This window comes from Sapajus apella, unplaced genomic scaffold, assembly GCF_009761245.1.
Source record: "Sapajus apella isolate SASKATOON/1434 unplaced genomic scaffold, GSC_monkey_1.0 scaffold7, whole genome shotgun sequence".
Taxonomy (NCBI): domain Eukaryota; kingdom Metazoa; phylum Chordata; class Mammalia; order Primates; family Cebidae; genus Sapajus; species Sapajus apella.
The window spans coordinates 27182233-27205966 of NW_022436947.1; positions in this window are offsets into that span (position 1 = coordinate 27182233).

The window sequence follows — 23734 nt, forward strand, 5'->3', positions numbered from 1 at the left end:
TGATTACAGGTGTGAGCCACCGCACCCAGCCTGGCACAGCTTTTTTATATGGAGATTGGTGGGGCAAGAATCTGACTTAACTCTCTCATGTTTTCCATATATGTGATGGAGTGAGGTAAGTGAGTCAGATTCTTGCCCTACCAATGGGACAAGGCCAGTGATAAACATAGGAAACCTGCAATACTTATTTCATACTTTTGTCTAATAAGTATTTTAAGGATTAAAATTTAGCTCTATTTCACTAATTCTAAGCAAATGTTTTACATCCTTCTTTGTTTGAAAATGTACCCTTCAAACTGGTTTTCAATGAAGCCATTTAGTAGATTTCCAAATACATTGTAGCATTTTAATATGGTATATACCTGCTGAAATGTTAATATTTGAATAAAATTTTGGAAAAGCAATGTTAGACATTATGTTGTTGTAAAAATGCTATGGACCCAAATTTTCAAGTTTAACTTTTGGACCTATTTCAAATAATCACAGGCATCATCTCAGGTAGTTTATGATACAAGGGCACAAATGATAGAGTAAGATAATTAAATTAATAATCAATTTAATAATTCAATGAAATCAAGCTGATCATGTCATTAATTCAGAAAAACATTTTATTATTTCTTGAGAACAAAATTTTTATCTAAAGCATCCATTTACCTTAACACTTCCTTTAATTTGCCAATTTATTCCATCAATCAGTCCTTCATTTATCTTTTCAGGGATTTTTTCAGTGTGTGACAAGCCAGACACCAGGTTTAAGAAAACAGAAATAGTTAGGAATGGTCCTGGTGTTGGAAGTGGTCACAGTCTCATAAGCAGCGCTAATTAAAAAAAAAAAAAAAAAAAAAAAAAAAAAAAAAAAAAAACAAATGTATCTCTCTAATAAAGGCAAAAAGATTTTTGAGTAGTAATTTTCAAAATAAATAACCAAACTTAAAATATTAATAGCTCCTTTGGGCTGGGCTGCTAGCTTAACTCTCTAGGCTGATATTTTAAGTGGCTTCATTTTATATAGCAGGTTAGTACAGACAATATAGATTATGGTTTAAGACCATGGACACTCAAGCCAGATTCTGTAGGTTTGAATGCCAGCTCTCCTACTTGTCAACTGTGTGATTTTTTTTTTAAATTGTACTTTTGGTTCTGGGGTACATGTGCAGATCATGCACGATTGTTGGATAGGTACACACATGGCAATGTGATTTGCTGCCTCCATCCCCCCGTCACCTACATCTGGCATTTTTTTTATCACATTACTTTATCTATCTGGGCCTCAGTTTATTCATCTGCAAAATGTTCCTAATGAGAGTATCTACTTCACAGATTGCAAAGTTTAACTGCAAAGCTCTTGGAACAGTACTTAATGGAGTGTAAGTTATAGAAGTACTAATTATTATTAAAAAAATAAAATATTTAAATGAATAATTTATGTGATACAATAATTACATGCTGTGTACGTATAGATGTGTACATAGATGACAAATGAAGCACTCTTGTAATATTAGTGAAATGAAAGTTATGTCTTAAATGAGGAATATACTGTTTATATTGACATGGAAGTGTAAATCAGACTTCCTCCTTTGTCTTTCCAGGAAACAGTTAAACTTTTCCTTTTTATAATGAATATTGGTTGGAGTGAAGTTGTGTTGTCTTTGGCTGGCATATCACAGTAATCAGGTTGTAGTCCTTCAACACTGAGGATAAAGAAAAGAAAAGATTTCAATGAAATAGAATAATTCTTAGCCATAGACATGTATGCTTTTTAAAAACTTAATTCCTTCTATAGGATTAATTAATACTGCAACAGTAGGATCTAATTATTGGTCTTACCATTTAAAAAAAAAAGTTCTACAGCTCTGGATCTTATTTAGGAAATGTGAAAATTTATAGTTTTTTTTTTTTTTAACTTCAGCAAAATGCAGCACCCCCCATTATTGAAATAAAATAATAAGTCTCCCATGATTTGAGTTGGGTAATGTTTTATTATAATATTTTAATGGAATTGGCCTTTATCCTGGAGCGGAACAAAATAAACAGGTCTGCTAGTTTCTGAACTCTGCTAAGTATAGAGCATTTCTTTAGACTCCCTTCTCTAAGAAGTAAAACCAGAGTCCCTTGTAGCTAGTGGCTGTGGTAACCAAGTTACTCTAATTTAAGCAAACATAAGTAAAAGGAAAAGCTCCCAAGGAAACCAAATAGAATCCTTCTCACTAACAATCTCCTTTCTGGTTTATAGTTGCACTGACCTTCTTTAATTAAATGTGATATTCTGTTTTAGTAAGAAGGACTGTCCTCAGTAAACTTTTATTTACTTTTTCTTTTTTTTGAGATGGAGTCTCCCTCTGTCACCCAGGCTGGAGTACAGTGGCATGATCTCTGCTCACTGCAACCTGCTGGGTTCAAGTGATTCTCCTGCCTCAGCCTCCCTAGTAGCTGGGACTGCAGGCATGTACCACCATGCCTGGCTAATTTTTGTATTTTCAGCAGAGATGGGGTTTCACCATGTTGGCCTGCATAGAATTTAGAGTGTTATTTGCTATCTGCTATCGTTGCATATCTTCTTGTAGTTTTTCAAAGTGGGTAATTGATATTCTTTATTGCCATATTCAGCTGTAATTTTTCCTGCTGTATAATATTTCTGTGGAAGAATATATCTATATCACAATTTAGGTGTCATTCTCCTGTAAGTAGCATTTGGATTGTTCCTAGTTTTAATTTTTAATTTTTGCTTTTGTACATAATGCTTCTATGACTGTAATGAAAGCATAATACTGAATGAATAAAATGCATAAGACTAAATAATTTAACTTTAATGAAACTCAAAAACAAGAGAAACTTTGTCATATCTTGTTAGGGGAAAATATATATATATATATTTAAATAAAACTAGTTTTTCAAATAAAAAAACATAAAATTCATGAGAATGGAAAATGAAAGGAGACAGGCACTCTGGCTAAACAACATTTGGTAATAACCCTTTATTTACTGAAGGTTCATTTTAAAATTTATGCTTCATAACTTAAGTAATATTTGGTATGTATAAAATGTTAAATATTTTCAAAATTAAAATATGCATCATTACGTTTGTTTTTCAAATCATCTTTGTTTTATTTCATTAATCAATTGATTAATTAATTTGATAAACATTTTCTCTATTGCTCCTCCTTTTTGAGAAAGGCACTACCGTCCATCTAATGATATACTTATAAACCTGAGAGTCAGTCACAATGCTTTCTTCTCTCTACTTCAACCAATTAGATATCAATTCCTATTAATATTATCTCCTTGAGAGACTTAACTCACTTTCTCATTATCCCTATGGGCACTTATCTTGAAGATCAATTCACCTTTGTTGTACACTCATATAGGTGACAACTGCTTTCTCACCTTGTCTACAGTCAAGTACTACAGTCTTGTCCCAATCAAATTTATCCCCAAAGTGAAAATCAGAATGTCCCACCATGTTTTTTGGTTGTTTTTTGTTTGTTTGTTTGTTTGAGATGGAGTTTCCCTCTTGTTGCTAAGGCCAGAGTGCAGTGGTGCAATCTCTGCTCACTGCAGCCTCCACCTTGCAGGTTCAAATGATCCTCCCACCTCAGCTTCCCAAGTAGCTAGGAATAGAGGTGTGTGCCACCATGCCCAGCTAATTTTTGAATTTTTAGTAGAGATAGGGTTTCACCATGTTGGCCAAGCGGGTCTCGAACTCCTGACCTCAGGTGATCCACCTGCCTTGGCCTACCAAAGTGCTAGGATTACAGGCTTGAACCACTGTGCCCGGCCAGAGTGCCCCTTTCAACTGTGACTCTGATTTCCATTCCTAATATTGTATAATGGCTCCACATTTCCTCCAGGGTAAAGCTGATCCTTCTCTTTAGGGCATCACAGAGCCACCCACAGCCAGTCTTCTGCTGACACCCCAAATTCATTTCTCACTATTTCACACTCACACCATACCCTCCAATTACTTGGTGGTTTCCAGGACACAGATCCTTTTAAAATACCCTCACAGTTCTTTTTGGAGAGCTACATTTTATCAGACATATTACGGCAAACTCACATCCCACATTAATAATAATTTATAAATAAGATTTGAATGAGATTGTAGTTGATTGGTTGACATACCACTTTAAATAGAATAAAATTAAATCGATTCATTCAGTAAATACTTAAAAGGCGGCTACTACGCAAAGGCCCTATTTTAGGTATGAAAATACCTAAAATATTTCTATTTTTGTGGAGACTACATTCAATTTTTCTATTTTTGTAGTGCCTGCATTCCATTTTAACTAGATTTTAATATGATTGGTTACTCATTTATTTCATTGTAAAATTCTCCCTTTTATATTTTAAAACAAACAAACAAAAAAACTAGGTTTTTTTGTTTATTTAGGTCAGCCAGTCTTTGAAAGCTTGTGGACCCTTGGCATTCTGCCTCCAGCACTCTTCTTTGGGTAAAACAGTCCTGCCATGGCACTGTAATCATTTCTGTCTCCGAACTTTTCACACACGGCTTCATCTACCTGCCACACTTTCCTACCCTATTCCTTACTCCCTGAAGCCCAGATGAACATATTCACCTAATTATTATGTCTCTCTCCAGATAAAGTTCAGGCTCCTCTCTCTCCAGAAATCAATCTTTACCTAGCTAGCTCACCAGCTTAATTCTAGACTTAAATGCATTAAAAGCGTATCATATTGCTTCCTTGCTCAAAACTCCCCACTGGCATTCCATCACGCTCACAATAAAACCCAGAGACATTGCCATGGTTTTAATAAGATTTTTATATAATTTGGCCATTGGCTAACTTTCCTTATTCATTTCCTCCCAGTCTTCTTGTGCCCCTCTCTGCGGTAGTCACACTGGTTTCTTGCTATTTTGACAGGTGCCAAATTTATGCTCCTGCCCCAGGACCTTTGTACTTGCTGCTGCCTCTGCTTGGAATACTGTTTTTTATATACTGGAATGGCTTACTTCCTTACTTCATTCTGATACCTGCTGAAAACTTACCTCATTAAAAATCCTTCCCTAACCACCATGTCTAAAATAAGACTTTACTGCTACTCTCCTTTTTCCAAGCTTTAATTTTTTCATTGCACTTACCATTTCTTAACAGTATATTAGATATTTAGTTGTTGGTTTTCTGTTTCGCTCACAATAATCTAAACTCTGTGAAATCTTGCCTGTTTTGTTCACTGCCAAATCCCCAGCACTGAGGAGAGTTTCTGACACATAGAAGGTGGTCAATAAATATATTTTTGATGAATGAGTGAATGAATAACACCACAATAAACTACAGTCTATGCAGTTATTACAATCAGGGAGATATGTGTTCCTCTATGCCCTTTCATGATGCATTAATGACAATCTCTATTTTCCTTTATTTTGTACTATCCTGTCAATTGCTAATAGAAACTATGTCTCTTTCTTCTCAATATTAGGATTCAGTGGGACTAGAGAAGGTTCAGTTAGTATTTTCTCCATGAGAAAATGCATTAAATAGTATTTACTGTGCAAGGTAATGGGCTAGGTTTTCAGAATTTAAATCATTATTAGTCTCAGAACTTTTCATGGGATCTTTAAAACGTTTTGTAACTTGAGAAACATTTGTAAACATTTTGTAGCTAATTATCATAAAGGGTTGCATTGTATATGCATGGGTTACATTGATGGGGTTACGTTGATGGGAAATATATGTTTCCCAACTCAGTCATTACTCATACTTGAGACAATCTCAAAACAAGATTTACAGAAATTCAATGAACTAAAGAGAATAACAAATATAATGCTAGGTATTTTAAAACATCTAAAACACAAATATTGTCTCATTTTACTCAGAGTTAATTGAAAGGAAAGAGAAAGGCAAAGAACCATTCTGAATAAATCTTCATAAACAGTGCCATCTACTTTTAGGGAATTTTTAATTAATTAATTAATACATTTCTTCACTCATTCAAACATGTTTTTAAATGCCTTAGAAAAGATAGATCAGGCAGAGTGTGGTGGCTCACACCTATAATCCTAGCACTTTGGGAGGCTGAGGCAGGCAAATCACTTGAGGTCAGGAGTTTAAGATAAGCCTGGTCCACGTGGTAAAACCCCATCTCTATTAAAAACACAAAAATTAGCTGGGCGTGGTGGCAGGTGCTTGTAATCACAGCTACTCAGGAGGCTGAGGCAGGAGAATTGCTTTAACCTGGGAGTTGGAGGTTGCAATGAGCCGAGATTGTGCCACTGCACTCCAGCCTCGGCAATAGAGTCAGAACCTTCTGCCACTATTGTAAGTCTTCTGAAGCCTCCTCAGCCATGTGGAACCGTGAGTCAACTAAACCTCTTTTCTTTATAAATTACCCAGTCTCAAGTAGTTCTTTATAGAGGGGTGAAAATCGACTAATACTTCCCCACCTCCCTTTTCTTAGAGTGTTTACTTGCAATTGTAAATACTTTCTTTGTCTCTTTGGATGTAAGTCTCCCAGCTCTGGCCAGTTTTACAACCCAGAATGTCTTTCTCAAGGACTCGGGAACCATCTCTTTGAAATGTAACGTTCAAGAAAAATAGCACCCTTCTCTCCCAGTCTTTCTGGGAGGAACCTAACTTAGACAATAGCTAATTAGCAAATAGGAATGGCCTGATTGCATCAACCAGCCTCTTCTCTAATGTCCTCCAGCACTTTTTCACTAGTTTAACCCAGTGTTTAAAAAGTCTCCAGCCTTTGTTTCACCTGAGTTGAGTTCCCTCTTTCTTTTCTTGCAGCCCTGACCTCTACTCAATATTTTTAGGTAAAGTATTTCTTGCCTATTTAACTATACTTGGTGCAATTTTTCTTTGAGAGTTCCTACCATGTGTCTTTGTTCTGCTGCTCTGTGAGGTAGTAGAATAAACCATTTTGCTTATTTCTTTGACTAAAGCATGTGCCAAACTTGAGTCTTGTATAGACATCTTTTTAAAGAGAGGGAGGGAATAAGCTTCTTACAGACCTCCAAATCTATGGAAACATTTTTATTTAAATTGTATAGTGCAAAAGGGAACTTTTAGAACTGGTAATATTTTTAAAAATTATTATCAAAATAAAAATACAAATTTGAAACACTGCTGTGGACACTTTTTACCCTGAAAATGTAGTAACCACTCACATTGAATTTTGTTTTGCCTTTCAATTTTAAAAGAACACTGATTCTAAGAGCCAAGTAAACGGACAGAGAGAATCACCGACCCACAAGGAACTCTTTCTAGTAAAGAACTCTTACCTTTAATGTATAAAGCTATAATTTAGGATTTTCTTTATTTATTTTATTTACCTACTCCCTAGTGTTCATAATAAAAACCCTATAATTTTGCCTTCTAAGAGTACGACTTCACTACTGATGCAAATTGCCAGTCAACCTCTGCTCCTCTTTTAAGCCTTGCCATGTACAAACTGGCAGATGACAGTCTAGGATTACATGCTGCTTAAACAAATGATTTGCCCATATAATATTGGCTAAGGAGCTCATGGTTTTAAAGTGGGAACATTTACTGAAGTAACAAAAAAAAAAACCAAAAAAAAAAAAAAAAAACAACCCCTACTAATAAGTTGATTCTGCTTATGGTAAGTTTAAAAAAAAAGCCTGCATTTTTGAAAGTGCCATACTTTGTCTTAGTAGCATTAACTTTTATCAATACTAGGCATTGTTTTTTGCTTATCTATGTACAATATATACATACTGTATTTGAGAGTTTACTAGGAAAAACTGTATGTCATAGGAATACTTAGAACAAATAAACAAGAGGAAATGTTTTATGGATGTTTACCTACTCAGAGAGATGTCACTCCTTTACAACATAAATTATTCTGATAAGGTCCTGAATAAATCAATAGAGGCAGCCATTTAACATTTGTAAACCAATGCTTAGTAATTTATAAGTTTTAAAAATTCAAGTATAATCTACACTGTTACAGAAATCTGGACATATGAAGGAAAAAAGAAAACTATGCAGAAGTATATCCAGCAACTAGGACTTTTTGTCAAAGAAGTTGTAGCAGCTGTGAGGGGGATGCAGGTAGGGCAGGAAGATAATCTGACTGCTGGGAAGTAAACACAACTAAAATATATACTTTGTTTGGGATTGTAAATGCCAGAATGCACAGCTGGAGGAATTCTTGAGATGCAAACACTTGAAAGTTTTGTTGTTTTAGACTGTTGATATTAAAAACAAATATGATAGACTGAAATAGTGGCTATCTGTCCCCCCACCACCGCCACCCCTATGCACTTTGGTCACACTTCCCTGACCCATGCATATAGTATGTGATCCGTAATTCTAGATTAACTAAAATATAAGAACCTTCTGTCCTTAACTCCATTGGGAAGTACACGTGTTAGCTTTCCTCCTCTAAAGAGAAAGGTAAAATCAGTGTCCTTTAAGACAGCAGTGGCTTTAATGAGGATGAGTCATATCACTTAGGGAGGCAAATCTATTTATTTTTATTACACAACACTTTTAACTGGGGCCATTTTAAAAAGGCCAAATGACAGGGGCCAAGATTAGATGCATCCTCAGTAGACAGCTGGCATGCTTCTGCCAGAATGAGGATTTAGAGGAGTGAGGCGGGTAGGAAATAGCCAACAATTTGGGGAAGGGGAAAGTGGAGAAGAATTAACTCCCTGAAGAAAGTAACAAATAAAAATTAAAAATAAAAACAGGTCACAGTAATTTCCTTCAGGACTGAAACATGTGACATGAGCTTTTGAATTAAGTTAGAAATTTCAGAATAAGAGGCACTAGAAAAGGACCCAAACCATGGGGAATAATGTTGCTATTGTATCTGGGAAGGCTCAGATAAATAGTTCCTGTGTCTTTATCCAAACCAACCAGCTAAATTATGTGCTATTTCTTTAAAAGAACTTGCTTTCAGGAAAAAAAGGCGTATTTTCTCATTTAACAATCAATTATAGTAAAGAATTTAATAACTAATCAGCTAAGGTGCATATGGTACAAAGAAACTTCCTTGCACTGGAGCAAAAAAAAAAAGGGTTCCAAGACTCACCAAGTGATAGTATATACTGGACACATGACATCACTGAGGCAAATTCATTGTTGACCATTTCCAAAAGTTATGATGCTATTTCTAGCTTCTAAAAATGACAGTTCTGTCTACATTTAGCCTTTTCAAGGATGTCACGCTCCTGCATTTAAACCAAGCAATAATTTATTGCATAAGTATGCATTTGGGTTTAGGGATCTTTTAATGAACACATTTTGCTCTTTTTCTAGAAGCAGTATAAAAACTCTTGTCCAAGCCTAAAATAAGTAAATAGCTCTCCAGAAGTAAATGGTATACTTCTCTGTGATATGTGAATTCCAAAAAAGTTAATGGTTTTATGCACCAAGTAAACATGGGAAGGAATCAAGGGCATCTTCTTGATCTCACCTCTAGAAGCTATAGGGAAGCCAAAGCTGTATTTTATAGCCATGCACGTTAGAAAGACATAGCCCTCTTGCCAGGTGATCCTTAAGGATACAGGGGAAAGAAACTATACCTCAGTATTGTCAATAATTGATATATTGTCTGGAACGCAACAATTATTTGTTGAATTGATAAGAAATGACTTTTAGTCTGGCATCTATGAATAATTCTGCACAGCGTAAAACTTTGCTACAGATAGTAAAAGTTAACTACAAAGTCATATGAAAGTTTTCTAGTAGATTGAAACCTGTGTAGTTGTAAGATCTCAAGAATTTGGAGGCAGATTGGGGTAATAAAATTGCAGAAAACAATGTAATTTTTTCTGATTTAAACATTAAGAGATGAGGACTTTATAATATATTATCTTGCTATGTGATTATACTTCAATTCGGAAATAATTAAAAATAGCAGTTTCTTTGAAGATATATACCTTGGGTGTTCTTTTATATATTTAAATGTGCATCTTTTTATATACTTTTTAAACAAATTATATAAGTATACATTTAAAAATTAAATAAAAATAGTACTATTCATTCCTTACATATTGATTCTCTGCTATATGAATAGAATAAATTAAGGAACATATGAAAAGGCTAAGATGTTTGAGAATATACACCTATTTAATAAATAAAGCAATTAGCATATAGCATAGGAGTTGATTTACATTTGAGGAGAGGTTTTCTAAAAAGGAACTCTTTAAAGGAATTTCAAGATTACTTTGTGTGGGGAAAGATGGTTCTCAGGCTGTCTCTCAATTAGCAAGAGAGAAAATTAAATGAAGTTTAATTATTGTACATTAAAAATTATTTTAGTTTCTTAGGATGGCTGCTGAGAGAAGAGTTGGTGGAGCCCAGAGTAAATACATAGTAAGGAAGAATAAGTGCAGAGTATAAACAGAAGAACAAGAAGAGAGGCTTAGGGAGAGTTTCTGTGAGGGAGAAGGGTAGGGGACATGGAGGAACAAGGGTGGCTCATCTTCAGCTAGATATGAATATATTATGTAGCCTGAAATAAAAAATACACCTAGTCTTTGTTGTCAGACTTTCAGAGTTTGGTACAGATATTGCCTTTTTGTAAATGCAATTAAAAATATTTTGATGTATACCATACAGTCAGGAAACTATATTTCTAATGTATATTGTTTCAACACTCAAAAACATTCTATCCTGGAAATTTTCAATCATATTCAAATGCAGAGATTAATATAACTAAGTTAGCATCAGACTTAAACAACAATTAACACATATGCAATTTTATTTTATAAGTGATGCCTCGTCTCCTGCTGCCTGTCTACTATTTTGAAGTGAATGCCAACATCATACCATTTTATAAATAGATATTTATGCCTCTCTTTAAAATATGAGGACTTAGAGGAAAACCAAAACCACCATAACACTGTCATATGTAAATTATGCATAAATTTTACCACCTTTTGCTGGTAGAATTTTATTAAGTGCTTTCACCAATGGAATAATATAAAATAGGAATGGCATGCATATGAAGTGAGACATGGGGCAAAAATGGACAACTCAGGAAAGCTGAAATTTAAGGAGAAAAATTTAAGCCCACAGATAATCCTCATATTTATAAGGACACCAAAGTTTCTTCTCTTGAAGGATCTCAGCAAAAGAGCATTTTAGAGTGCTGGAGGCCTGAGGCTTGGGTACACTCAAGCACTTGATCACTGGGTTACATGTAATTTTAAGCAATATAGATGTTCATAGTACTTCTCCGTGGACTAATCATATCAATTCAGAGGTGCATTTTGTTAACCCATACATTTAAATTGTACCTAAATGCCAATGTATTAAAAGAAAGAGGCATTTGGTAACATAAAACACCTTTTAAAAATATAATGAAAACATTGACTCTGTTAGTTGATATGTAAGTTAGACTGTTCTTTGATCAGGATTAAGCAAGCTAACTCTGTGGTGTCAATCCCATGACTACTGATTTGGCTTTCTTTTGGATCCGAGCTAATTGAGTTCTGCAGTTAAGAAATTCTTCTGCCTAACTGGTCGGAAGTGTGTTTATTAATTATAAAGACACAATGTTTTTTAGAGTTTTCCCTATATTGACACAGACACAGACACACACATTATATATATATATACGGCATAGGCACACCTGTAACCATACTGTTTATGATGAAGAGAATACAAAAGAACCTGAGTTTCAAATTTTTATTTAAATAGTATAATTTTCGGCCGGGCACGGTGGCTCAAGCCTGTAATCCCAGCACTTTGGGAGGCCGAGGCGGGTGGATCACGAGGTCAAGAGATCGAGACCATCCTGGTCAACACGGTGAAACCCCGTCTCTACTAAAAATACAAAAAATTAGCTGGGCATGGTGGCACGTGCCTGTAATCCCAGCTACTCAGGAGGCTGAGGCAGGAGAATTGCCTGAACCCAGGAGGCGGAGGTTGCGGTGAGCTGAGATCACGCCATTGCACTCCAGCCTGGGTAACAAGAGTGAAACTCCGTCTCAAAAATAAATAAATAAATAAATAGTATAATTTTCCCTTGATGCCTCTGATAATCACACATCAAATTATGGTAACTCATAATAGAATCTACTGGCACTTACCTTGAAAGATACATGAAGGGCTAGTTATGATCTCAACACATCCTGTATAGCAATCTCTCTTTCTGGCCCATTTACCAAAGGACATGTTAACTCCTGAAAACAGATTTTGAAGGATTTCAACCATGAATTGTTAATGCCCATTAAGTTGGAGGCTGCACAATGTAAAGAGAGTGGCTCCAATTTCTCCTCACTAGAGTCAAGTTGATTTCTCTCTCTCTGAATTTTGGTGTCTTTGTTGAATGAAGTTGGTAAGTTGACACTACTACCTTGAAGGATCTTTGTGAGTACAGATAAGACTACCAGAGTAAACTTCATATCACTTGCTGGCTACATAATAGTTGTTCAGTAAACATTATTTCTCTCCACCCTCCAAGCTTGTTTTGTATCATAGATTCAAGGCGAATGAAGCAGAATGAATCATGTACTTGTCTAAAGAGTCTAGGGAAGAACAGCTTTTCCTTGGGTAAAGCCAGTGCATGTCAATTACTGTCCCGATAATGTGAACTGCATCTCCTAACCTTTTCCAGTTTATAAAAAAAAATCTCCTTAGATTACCAAAATGAGCTGAGATATTTATTGGCTCTAATAAGGCATGAGTTATCAAGTTAATTTACAAGCTCAAGTGTTTCAGAGTACATTTTACATTTGTCAGTGAGATTAGAAACATCTCCACTAACCAGCAGAACTTCTTATATGGTAACCTGGCTGAATAGTTAGATGCTGCTAGGAAAAATAGGAGAAATTAATGAGGTAACAATAAAAATAACAGTGAAGATTTCTCTTCTGAAGAGTGCAAAAACTGATGTTCCTTTCAAGCTTTCAGGAAGCTCTGGTTGATTCTGCATTATGATGTCTGCTTGTAATGAGATACAATAAAATGCCTATCATTCACCCTGTACTACAAAGCCATTCATGAGTTATGAGTGATGAAAATTGGATCTGAGTTGATCTGGAAATTGCCTGGACAATATATGTAAAGAAAAGACAAAATTTCGATGAAATAAATTAAGAAGTGAGCATGTATATTTAACTTCGGATAATGTTTGTTTAGAGATAGTTATTAGCACATATTTTTAAATGATGGAGCTAATTACAAATGAATCCCTTCTCATTAAATTAGATTTTGAAGAACCTTTACTTAAAATCCTCTTGTTAGCAGTTAAACAGTGGTCTTCATTTTATTCATTTCATTGATCACTATGGAATTAACCCCTCAAATTAGTCTGGATCAGTGTGGATTTACATTATAAACTACAAAAGTTTGTCCACAGGGATGACAGACATGGCAAAAGAAATTAACACTTCAAAACACTACTAATTTAGTGACCTACTTTTAGGGAAGATTAACCTATAGCGAGGATGTGAAACTAAATTAAATTCCAGTTAAATACAAATATTTTTCTTCACATACTGAGTCATCTGATTCAGACCCCACAGGGTGCAGTGTTACCTTGCTTGGTGAACTGCATAATTATTTATAGATTTTCTCAACATTAAGCTTACCCCTTATCTAACTTTACACAGGCAGTCTAGTTAGTGACTCTTAGAGAGATACCCTGCTGCATAATATGGTCCCACATGGTAGGTCAGGGCCCAGCTGCCCCTTTTTCCATTCTTTGTTGTTGGTTTGAAAATATCAGGACAATGACTGCATGCCACATTGGTTTTATAATTTCTAATCTAATGTCTCTACAGGGGACTCTAATTCCATATAATGTGTATAAAACAAAGAGATAAATGTTACTTATTATTGAGAATGGAGGTTCAAGGACCTATTGTGAAGCTTTGTACTTATTGATGGAATTCTAAAACTAGGTTATAAAAAAAAAAGTACTTTCTTGATGAAGCATTAATGATAAATAGCAAGCCTTTAGGAAGTTAAACTACTTAACACTTAAAGACACTTTCATTTGAAGCATTTAAGGATTGAACTAATAATGGAATGCAAATTGTATTTCTTATAGGGTATGATATTTGTTCTACAATGAAATGGCATCAGTGCTAATTGGATGAAATCTTTAAGTTTGTAAAAGTAACAATTGAAGTGTGTGTGTGCGTTTTAAAGAGAATAATTTTAACTTATATGATGCATATGGTTGACTTAAGGCCATCTAAATATGTTTCTCTTGCTTAAGAATAGAGGAAGAGGCCAGGCGAGGTGGCTCATGCCTGTAATCCCAGCACTTTGGGAGGCCGAGGTGGGAGGATCATGAGATCAAGAGATCGCGACCATCCTGGTCAAAATGGTGAAACCCTGTCTCTACTAAAAATACAAAAATTAGTGGGGCATGATGGCACATTCCTGTTGTCCCAGCTACTCAGGAGGCTGAGGCAGGAGAATCATTTGAACCTGTGGGGTGGAGGTTGCAGTGAGCTGAGATCGTACCACTGCACTCCAGCCTGGCAACAGAGCAAGACTCTCTTTCAAAAAAAAAAAAAAAAAAAAAAAAGAATAGAGCAAGGGGTCAGGCATGGTAGCTCATGCTGGTAATCCTAGCACTTTAGGAGACTGAGATAGAAGGATCGCTTGAATCTAGGAGTTCAAGACCAGCCTAGGCAACAAAAGGAGAGTCCCATCTCGACAAAGGTTTAAAAAGAAAAATCAGCCAGGCATGGTAGCATGTGCCTGTAGACCAAGATATTTGAGAGGCTGAGGCAGAAGGATCATTTGAGCTCAAGAAGTCAAAGTTGTAATGAGCCATGATTGCACCACTGCACTCCAGCCTGGGTGACAGAGCACGATGCCATCTAAACAAAAAAGAATAGGAAAAGAAAAACTTCACAGAAATATACTGGTGGTAAGAGGATTTTCTTACTATACAATGTAGAAATAAGTAGAAAAAGAGAAGGAGGTGATCATGGTGTCATCTAAGGTAAGGTCTCCTGGAGCTGGACAGAATGAGATAAAGTCCAGATTAAGTTGCCAGTTGCCTTTGTTACCCTTAAAATAGCCCTAGGAAAATTCCTTATACATAACTACTATGTATAAACGTCTGAGGGACAGATACCAAAATGTCAGTGTATTAATTTGCAATTAGAACTGGGGCAATCATATGGACTTGAATAGTTTATTGTCTTGATTAGCATATTCTCTCTCCATAGCCAAGCTACATGGGAAACTAAATCACAGTCAGGAAGATGTTATTTGAGAACAGAATCTGAACAGAAAGAGTTAAATGCATTAAATATGCAATGGCCTCATTCAGAGGTGGCTTCCCACACCCCTCTCACAAAGTAAGAGGCTTGTTAGAGGGAGTGGAAATTAGTAAAGTCCATCAGCTATTGTCATCTCCATCCACCTCCACTGAAGGGATAGCTTGGAAACAGCCGACAGCTGAAGGCTGCGTCTTTATCCACACTACAAGTGTTTGAATGGGCTGCTAATAGGCACCTCTATGACTCTCCTTTCATGTCCATGCTGACCAATTGCCTTCCAGATGGCCATAGTCCTTTTTAAGAGATGTGTGTGCATGGATGTGTGTAAGCATGTGTGTAAGCACATGTGTGTATAATTGGATTAAGTTAAACCCAAGTGTATGGTCTATGAGCTGCCCTGTCTCTTTCCATTGACTGAACATCTCTTCTCTGATCCATTACTTGTTGCTTTTACAATTTATTTCACCGTAACAAACTCATTTTCTCTACATCGAAATTCTTTGAGGAACATTTCTGTGTAGCTTCATACTTATTAAGAAATGTCATTATACACTTTATTTCACTGAAAAAATAGATAAATAGCCTTGCCTTGACATAACAATTCTGACAACTAGTAAAACTATTCTACCTCTTCAAGTCATAAAGTCTTTTTAGTAGAGCCAAATAAATTTCCATATGATGGTGCAATGATTTAATATAATAAATAATCTGAGGATTTTGTGAATTTTTTATCTAACTTAATATATGTAGCATCTGAGCACCACCCAAATAAGTCCTATGTTAAGTATCATATGAGTTGACATATGACATGAGGGAATGTAAATTTGAGATATATTCTGAAGTTTAAGCTCCATATTATCTCCCCTTAGTCCATGTCTTGGTTTGTTTTGGATTACAGCGTTATTATGAAAGCAAACATATGTGTCTCTCATCTTCCTTCACATGAGAAAATGATGTTTTAAGCAATAAAAATAAACTGTCCTATCTAATTTTCTTTTATAAACTATGCTCCTTGGTTTTGCCTGAAAGCATCCACTGGATAATACAGAGTAATGCTGTGTGAGTGAGGGCTTGGGCATAGTACTCTGAATTACCTTATGATGTTTGCTCTAAGAGGAATAGCTCTGCTTTCTAATTTCTATTAAAAATCAATTTAGTTTCTAAAAACGGTACCCTAATTTAAAAATTTCTCAAGACATTAGTCAACCCCTTTGCTAATAACTGATTCCTCTGGGCAGTAGCAGCACTTTAGAAGCTACCTTTTTAAAGCCACAATGCTGGCTGGCAAAAAAGTGCTTTCTGCCATCACCTCTAGTAGAATAGACAGATTCCTGGAGTCAACAGACCTAGGTTATAATCCAGAAAACTGTGTTTCAAACAAGTTATTTAATCCTTAGCTATTGGCTGCTCTTATGGGTAGAATTGTGCTCTCTCTACTAAATTCATATGTTGAACTCTTAAGCCCAAGTACCTCAAAATAGTATCTTATTTAGATATAGGGTTTTCTTTAAAAATTTTTTTGAGACAGGGTCTCACCCTGTCACCCAGGCTGGAAGGCAGTGGGACATTATCAGCTCACTACAACCTATGCTTCCCAGGCTCAAGCAGTCCTTCTACCTCAGCCTTCTGAATAGCTGGAATTACAGGCATACGCCACCATGTCCAGCTAATTTTTGTATTTTTTGTAAAGACAGGGTTTTGCCATGTGGTCCAGGCTGGTCTTGAACTACAGGACTCAAGAGATCCTCACAACTTGGCCTCCCAAAGTGCTGAGATTACTAATTTTTAAGTAATACAGCATTGTTCTGTACAAGCTAGACATTCCAGAACTGCTTAAGATAATAAAAAACTATCATTAAACAGAAGTCCTTGGTACTGCTCACCTACGGAAATGTCCACAAGTGAAGCTGCCTAACTGCAAATCAACCCCTGTCCTTTGGCAAAACTACTATTTTTTCCCTTTCCATGGCAGCCTCAAGAGCTTTGCTTTCATCTGCCACTTGTGGATGGCTGCCTACTCTTTTAGATAACCTTTATCACCACCATCAGCCAGGGTACACCAAAACAAATTTTGTATGTATCATTCCAAACATACCTTCCAAATGAATCAAGCCATTTTCCTGTGATCCAATAACCAATATTGACAGAAACTGGATTTTAATACATGAATATAATAATTGAAGTTTACTGAGGAGAAATAGCTTTTTTCTCAGCCTCTCAAGTCTTTTATTTTAATATTTTGTGAAATAAAGGATGTGCATACAGGTTTTTAGGTGGTCCAATTAATATGTAATTATATTACATTGAAGAGATAATCAGCAACAAGGAAGGATTTAGGGAAGAGGTCAAAGTGTGAGCTGCAGAAGATGAAAAGGATGGAGGCTGTAAACAAAGAAAGGAAAAAAAATGGCGAGGCTCATAATTCACACAGGTGCTACTTGCATTATTCTTGACTACTCAAATGAAAATTGGATCGGGGGAGGGAGTGTTATATTGAAGCAAAAACCTTCCAAACTTTAGCAGCTTAATTGGTGGCGTTTTGAACATTCTAAAATGTTTTTAAATTACTGTTCCAAATTCTATGAAATAGAGCCATTTTAGTGCTTCTAGGCCCTATTATTTTAGTTTTAACATTTTTTCCTGAACTAAGTGTGGAAGATTAAGGGAAGGTAATTTGGCTCCTGGGTCAGCCTTGGCATTCTTCACCCTCCCCAGATGTATATGATTATATTTTCTATTATGCGAGCCATGGGGACATATGGTATTTTCATCAAAAAGTGATGAAAGAAAACATCTTTAGGAAAGCTGAAAATATTGCTTAACTTAGGAAACAACCTCCTTAGACTGGAAATATTTTTTCTGCTTGGCTATCCAGCAGTCTAAGTGTAGTATGTGCGTGAAGAGTGTTGAGGGATTAAGTACAATTGGAGAACAGGCATACAAACAAACCAAAACTATGTAACTTACAAAATTGGGTCAATTTCTAGATTGTTCATGGTTTACACAAAAAAATTGAAGAAAAATAAAGAAACAAATGATATATGTTGAAATGGGTAATTTCACTTGTGTAAAACTTAGGCAATTGGTAAAGATACAGCCAAAAAGTAGAGCTACTAACTCATTCTCCAGTATTCCTGAATTTAACCCTTGATTAATTGGAAAATAGGCTGAAGCCTGCACAGCTGTTCTCCCATCTGCACTTTAATTGAACAAAAGTTAGGCTTAAATTCTCTCCTCTACCTAATGATTAGGAATATAAAATGATAGCAACTAGCAGGCCCCACAGTGAAGTTAAAGTTCAGCCTTGCCTACTCTATAAGTGCTTTGTGAGGTAAGTACCAGCATGTAAATTTTGGTCATATGAACAATTACTACATCCTCATAAATTGTTTGCTTGCCTTTTGAGAATTTTAGTGTATGCTGAATTAAACATCTGTACTCATACTCTTAAGATTTACAAAGCATAGAATTTTGTTTTAAAAAAAAAAGATGAATGAGTCAGGACAGCTTTAAGGATATTTTAACCACATATTCTTTTCTTTTTCAATCCCTCCATCAGACAGGAATATTTTTTCCTGAAAGTAAAGTGCAGCTAGAAGTTGTATCAATGCAGCACCCATTTAACAAAATTGTCTGGGACCAAAGTGATGATGACCTCATTTTCTAGAAAATAGTCTTCTTTGAGAACACATTTTAAGAGACTTTATACTAAAGCTGTTCTTCAAGGTAGAATTAGTTCATGACATTAAATAGGAAATCTGTCTGGATATAAAAGCATTCAAGAAATCCAGACTTTTTCCTTTGAAATCAAGTGTTTTCCTAGGAAGGAGACAGTCATTTAAGTACAACAAGAATGTGGCTGAAGAACTATTTATCTTGGCAATTACAATTACGCTCTTATGTTAGTTACGAGCATCAAGCACATTATCATTTGCATTTATTTATTAAAATCACCTAATTAAAAAATCTATTTTCAGCACTTTGCAATGCAGGCACCATTTCCAAATAGATTGTTGGGTCTTTCAAATGGAAATATTGTTTCTCATGTGCAGACCACTCTATTTCATTGCTCTTGAAATGATAAAGTAATTAGAAGTCCAGACGAATATAAATATTAGAATGTGCATTAAAGTAAGCACTTACTTCCAATGACGTGTACTCAAAAATAGTTTCTGTCTTTTCCAACAAATATTTTTTCTTAGCTAAGAAGCAAAATGCTAGAAAATAATTAACTGTAGCTAGAAAATATATAAATAATGTACCAAGAAATGTAGACAGGTTGGAAACCTATTGGAAAACTGCAGATTTAAAGATAATAATCAATAATAAAAAAATAATAATGATGATGATAATAGAGGAATAAATACTTTTCAAAAGAAGAGTAAAGACAGGGCATGTATATATATATATATTTTTAAGACGGAGTCTTGCTCTATTGCCCAGGCTAGAGTGCAGTGGCACAATCTTGGCTCACTGCAGCCTCTGCCTCCTTTGTTCAAGCTATTCTCCTGCCTCAGCCTCCTGAGTAGCTGAGATTACAGGTATGTGCCACTACACCAGGCTCATTTTTGTATTTTTAGTAGAGATGGGGTTACACCATATTGGCCAGGCTGGTCTTGAACTCCTGAACTCAAGTGATCTGCTATCTCAGCCTCCTAAAGTGCTGGGATTACAGGAATGAGCCACGACGCCTGGCCAAGGAATGTTAATAGTAATATAATTACACTGAAAAAAAAAAAAAAAAAACAATTATCCTGTGTGTTCATCCTGTATTTGTCTTTACTGTATTAAATTTTAGTGACAGTTCAGTCTTTAGTGCTCTACCATGTGCTTATGCTCTTACACTCTGAATTTAAATGTTTGAGTTAATTTTTTATTGATAGCAGCCAATGCCTATAACCATATATAGGCCCTCTGCACTGGTAATTAATGCATAGAAAGGGTGCATCTGTTTTGATCTAAACATGATTTTGAAATTATTGGTTCATGATTATGGCTCGCTTTTCTATTCAAATGTCATTTTTTTTTTTATTATTAGTGATAAAGTTCTCAGTGCCATAACTCTTGAAGAAAACTCAAGGCACAAAATACAAAACAATATAAAATATAGAAGTTTAGTAGAATCTACTCTTTATATGAAAGTGGTTTGCTTTAAAAAGAAAAGAATTTGAGAGAAACACTAAGAGAATAAATTACAAAGTACAGTGATTTTCTCAGCACAAAGTGAAATAGAAATTTAGTATTTTCTGGTAAATTTGATATATACAGGCAGAAATACTTGCAAATCTCACTCCTTAAAATGTGTACCCACTAGCTGGCTTTAGAATGTATTTGAAATTGTTCCTTTTATCTCACTTTACTCACTGGTTAAAATATTGGTCTAGAGAAAATTTCACAAGAAGGATTTTCAGAATATAAATACTTATAGTACAAACACTTGATTTTTTTCTTCTTGAACATTCTGCAAATCATGTAAATGGCAAAACAACAGTGGTGTGTGTACATGTATCTGTGTGTGTGTATATGTGTATATATATATATATATATATATATATATATATTATACATATATATAGTTTCCAAAACAAACAGATCATTAACAAATCTAAAAGTCTTTTAAAAAATGCTTATTATATTATCTCTATAATCATTGTGAAATGCTGGCTTCTGCAACATCAGAACCCTGTTTTTCTTGTCACTGTTCTTAGTCATTGGGACCTCTTTTCTGAAATACAGTGTACACAGCTCAATCTTGTTTTCCTCTGACAGCCCTGCTCACTCTGTCTCCATCACCTTGGTAGCATCTTTCCCCTTCCTCCTCTGACCTGTTTGTGTCTTAGCAGTGAAAGCCTTGCCTATTTTCTTTCACACAACTCAATCCTCCTTAATAATCTCATCACTTCTACTACCAGCTCTAAACTGATAACTACCAACTCGTCTTCTATCTAGAGTAGAATACAGCAAAGTTTTTCTGTTAAGGACCAGAGAGTAGATAGGTTAGTCTTATCAGGGTATATTGTCTCAGTCACAACTACTCACCCTTGCTATCGTCGTGTGAAAGCAACCACAGACAATACAGAAAAGAACGAGCATGGCTGTGTTCCAATAAAAATGCTTTTATGGACACAGAAACTTGAATTTTGTGCAGCTTTCACATGTGGTGATGTATGTTATGGGCTGAGTCATGTCTCCTCAAAATTCATATGTTGCTGTCCTAACTTTTTCAGTACCTTAGAATGTGACAGTATTTGGAAACAGTCTTTAATGAGATAATTAAATTAAAATGAGGTCATTATGGTAGGCCCTAATCCATTATAACCGACATCCTTTATAAGAAGAGGAAGTTAGGAACCAGATGACTACAGAAGGACAATGTTATGAATTCAGAGGGAGCAAATGGCTACCAACGATCTCAGGACAGAGGCCTGGGAAGCAAGCAGTCCTACCAAAACCGGAGCCTTCAGCCTCCAGAACTCTAAGAAAGTCAGTTCCTGTAGTTTAAGTCACTCAGTCAGTGGTATTTTCCTATACCATCCCTAGGAAATGAATGCAACATATTATTATTATTTTGCTTTTTTTCAAGCCTTTAAATATGATAAAACTCTTCTAAGCTCACAGGCTATACAAAAACAGGCAATGGGCCAGATGGGGCCTGCTGGACCTCATTTGCTAACCTTGATCTAGGAAGCATTTCCAAGCTTCATTTTTTATAAAACAGACTATCCAACAGCTTTACTTCCACAGATCCCTCATATTTAAACTCCCCCAAGCAATTTTATCATAATTTGACTTTCTCCCCTCTTTGTGTTTTCTACCTTGTTTAGTAGAACCGCCATCTACTCAGTCACCCACACCTTACACCTGGTAATTATCCTAGATTCTTCCCTTTCCTTCATTTCTCACATCTGATAAATTACCAACCCTAAATAGTTTTACCTCTGTATAATATCTTCTATCCCTTAGTCTATTGTAGCACTCTGCATATTTGTCCTGATCTTTAGTCTTACTTCCTCTACTCCACTTTTCACATTGTTGCCAGACCAACTTTCTAAAATCTTCATCTACAGACATTGCTCCTCTGCTGAAAACCTTTCATAGCTTCTCTGTTATCTGAAACCAAAGTCTGAACATGATGCACATTGTTTCCCATGAGGTCTTACTTCATCAAATTCATTCCTCTCTGGACCTCTCTTTAACAGCCATTCAAATGAAACACTTGCTATTATATTTACAGGAAGGGCCACAGGTTACCCACCTCCCTGCCTTTCTGCATGCTGCTGCCTTTGTAATGCTCTCCTAGGGAACTAGAATGATTGGAACTACCTTTCATCTTCAGTTCTTACTCAAAGCTTGGCAAAAGGTAGGTTCTTAATAAATACATTAGTTAATGAGCTGTGATCAAAAGATAATCAAAAGGGCTGTGTGAGAGATGCTAATATACATATATATTAGCACATACATATGTATGAGAAGCTAATATGCATGTATGTGTGTGTGTTTATGTATATATGTTTACACACACACAATCTCTTTCTGGTCCAGCCAGCAGTCATATAACAGGTGTGGCACTTCAGGAGCAGAGTTGAAGAGCTGTTGGGTTGCACAGAGTTTGGGTCTAGAATCCCCTTAATTCAGGAAGCATCCAAAGGAGCTTCCATCCCCGTCCATTTCCTGCTCATTTCCTCCTTTGTAGCTTTGCTTACATTTCTCTTGATACTTAGAGACAGTGTCTTCTGCTACTAATCACTCAAGCCTTACCCGCCTTCAAGGCTCCACTCAGAATTATCTTTCCTCAAGGAGTCTATTTCTCCTATTTCAGGATTTACTGACTATTCTCTTATCTCTTGTAACATTTAGTAACCCACTCCTTAGCACTAACTTTTAAAATTGCTTTCTAATCGTAAGACTTGTGTTTCTTTGCCTTGTAAAATTCTTTGAAAATGGTCAGCCCAGCATGTAGCCCAGTTCCAAGCATCATGTAAGCAATTGAAGGACCTGAGACAAAAAGAGTTCATTTGAATTTCTTTTACAGCTCTGAGTTTACTCTGTATTTGCACAAGAGTTTTAATGTTTTGGAGTCATTGAATTATTTCAAAATCTAAAAGATAATACACCTCTTTCAGAAAAAAACAAAAAACAACATCTGAATGCACACACACACACACACACATGTCACCTACACACACAATTTTGCATGTTATTTTATGGATTCATTAACACCAATTTACCAGACTGTAAGTACCCATGCATATAGAAAATGTGTTTTATTTTTCAAAACTTAGCACAGCACCTAGCTGCTCAATAAATCTTATCCGAAACAAACAGAACCAAACTCAAGTCTTTGCTGAACTATGTATCGTCTATTTGTATTCTATGCAATACTTAGCACAGTGTCTTGAACATATTAGCAATTTGATAAATATTTGTTAAACTGAATTTAATTCTGCTCTCTCTGTATCTCAGAGAAGCACCAATTATAGTGACACAGGTAATGAGGCTAAATAAATATTTAGAATGACTCTTTCAATACATTATCATATTGTTTTA